General features: G+C 35.4%; 2 non-coding genes across 2 annotated transcripts; both read left to right on the forward strand.

Annotated features, from left to right (window-relative positions):
- The first annotated feature begins 1,143 nt into the window (after window positions 1–1,143).
- TRNAD-GUC (transfer RNA aspartic acid (anticodon GUC)) lies at window positions 1,144–1,215 on the forward strand. Its single transcript has one exon. It is a non-coding gene; the product is annotated as a tRNA-Asp (tRNA).
- Window positions 1,216–1,303: 88 nt separating this feature from the next.
- On the forward strand, window positions 1,304–1,374 carry TRNAG-GCC (transfer RNA glycine (anticodon GCC)). Its single transcript has one exon. It is a non-coding gene; the product is annotated as a tRNA-Gly (tRNA).
- The last annotated feature ends 1,126 nt before the right edge of the window (window positions 1,375–2,500 follow it).

The raw sequence follows: 2,500 nt of genomic DNA on the forward strand, positions 1-2,500 counted from the left end.
AGAATTATATGAGAGATAGAAAGAAAAGAAAAGAGAAGTAAAGGAAAGAGTAGAGGGGATGTGAAATGGGGTAAGAGTATGACAGAAATTTTTGAAGGTAAGAAAAATATGTTTTGCGAGGAAATTAAGAAAGGAAGAGGAGGCGAATCAAGTAGAGAAGAAAAGGCAAAAGATGCAAATGGAGAGATGATAGTGGAAGAGACGGATGTTAAAAGTAATTAATGAATAACGAATAAGTAAAGCAATTGAATGAATAAAAAAAAGCATGAATAATTACATAGATAAATAAATGAATAACTAAATTTAAAATTAATAATTAAAATAACTAAATCAATAAAGAATAAATAAAAAATAAATCGATAAATAAATGACTAAATAGATACATAGATAAATAAGTAAATTAATAAACAAATATATGAAAATATAGAAATTTAGTGAAAAAAACTGAGAACTCAATGATTAAGGATACAATTTTCATTGATTATACAAAGTATCTTTGAATCTTTTAAAAACAACTTTGAAAATTTATATATGGATATTTTATTTCCGGTGAAAGTAGTTGCCATTTTTCGAGCTTAAAAATGTCACCAATTTCCTCAAAATTACTTGAATTTGCAGCTCTTATGTTTTGAAACAAATTCGCATAAAAATAAAGAAGTTATAAAATAGATATATAAAGGAATGATTAATTATGTACACAAACTAAAAATCATCAAATGAAAGATTCACAGACAGAATAAATAGATAAATTTTCATTAAGTAACTGCAATTGCCTAGTCCATCTTTGAAAAAATATTAGTGTCATTGATATATTAATGTCATGTTTAAATCAATTAACCATTTGTTCCCTTCATTTTCACTTCTCTCAAAAACCGGAACCTTACAATGGACGGCAATGGTCCTGTGAATCTCCCACACCTTGTGTGAAAAAGTATAAGAAATACAGTTGAAGTTTATAGAGATAGATCTTGAGCACAGACCGGGGATCGAGTATCAGACCCTCAGGGCTGCACCTCCTGATTGATCTGAAGATGTTGACTGATATTGAAAATGTGCAAAAGCTTCACTATCAATCTTGGTCCCTCATGTCTAATTTGGTCCGTCCATTCTATATATAAACTGGTTTCTGTCAATTGTTTCTATTCCTCGGTAGTATAGTGGTGAGTATCCCCGCCTGTCACGCGGGAGACCGGGGTTCGATTCCCCGCCGGGGAGACAATTATTTTCAACACAAAAAATTACATCATGTCTCGAGACTCACTCCAGACCATTTACCCGACACACTCACATATTAAATAGCCACGCATCGGTGGTTCAGTGGTAGAATTCTCGCCTGCCACGCGGGAGGCCCGGGTTCGATTCCCGGCCGATGCAGGTTCATATTTTTATGCAGTTGCGAGACTCGTAAACCATAAAGCAATTACATTGTAGCAAAATACGTTTTCTTAATACTACAACAACGACCTACCAATCTAGATTATTTTGTATTTTCATTTTACTGTCTCACAACTTTTATTCGACAATTTTTGATTGAATTGTCTTACACCTATTCTCGACATTTATTCTAGAATAGTTAAGTCCCATTCTCTTTGTTTATTAATCCTTTTAATTTTGCTTCCCTGAAAGTGTATCTGCGCCGTTTCTATGAATTATCTTTCTGCATTTGATTCTGTTGGTTAAAAATCGAGCACATCATATATCTTTTCTTGTTGTTTTACATAATTCTCTCTATTCATATACTAACCCTATAACCCTATATACGATATGTCACATGCCTGACACATGATCCACATAGATGCAAGGTATCGACAGGCACTTGCACTTTTCAATACCTCCAATCTTGCTGACGTCCACATTCCCAAATCGTAAATACCTGAATCAAACATACGACAGACATCACAACGTCGCCCAAAGGAATGCTACCGAAACATGTACATATTGTCGCGAGACACATACAAACCACTCCTTATACCTACCAAACTACATTATCATAAATATAAAAATACATCAAGTGAAAACACACTCACTAATACTAGCCATACCTATTATACTACAATTTTCTTACAAATAGTACTACAGAAAGACAAAATTATTAGAGGATAAGCAGCCTCACGCAGAAATGTGATGCTGCTGTTTCTATGTATTTAAACAATGCCGCTGTAACATCAAAGGGGACTCTTCCATTTAAGGAGCACCTTAGGATTCTCCCTATACAGGATTGCATCCTCACACTATAAATGTCTCAGTGTGGACATGTGTGTGTGTGTGTGTGTGTGTGTGTGTGTGTGTGTGTGTGTGTGTGTGTGTGTGTGTGTGTGTGTGTGTGTGTGTGTGTGTGTGTGTGTGTGTGTGTGTGTGTGTGTGTGTGTGTGTGTGTGTGTATGTTTGCGTGCGTGCGTGTGTATGTGTGTGTGTGTGTGTGTGTGTATGTGTGTGTGTGTGTGTGTGTGTGTGTGTGTGTGTGTGTGTGTGTGTGTGTGTGTGTTTGTGTGTATGCGCG

Source organism: Oratosquilla oratoria, chromosome 10, assembly GCF_046742065.1.
Source record: "Oratosquilla oratoria isolate Oo_2021 chromosome 10, ASM4674206v1, whole genome shotgun sequence".
In the NCBI taxonomy this organism is placed as follows: domain Eukaryota; kingdom Metazoa; phylum Arthropoda; class Malacostraca; order Stomatopoda; family Squillidae; genus Oratosquilla; species Oratosquilla oratoria.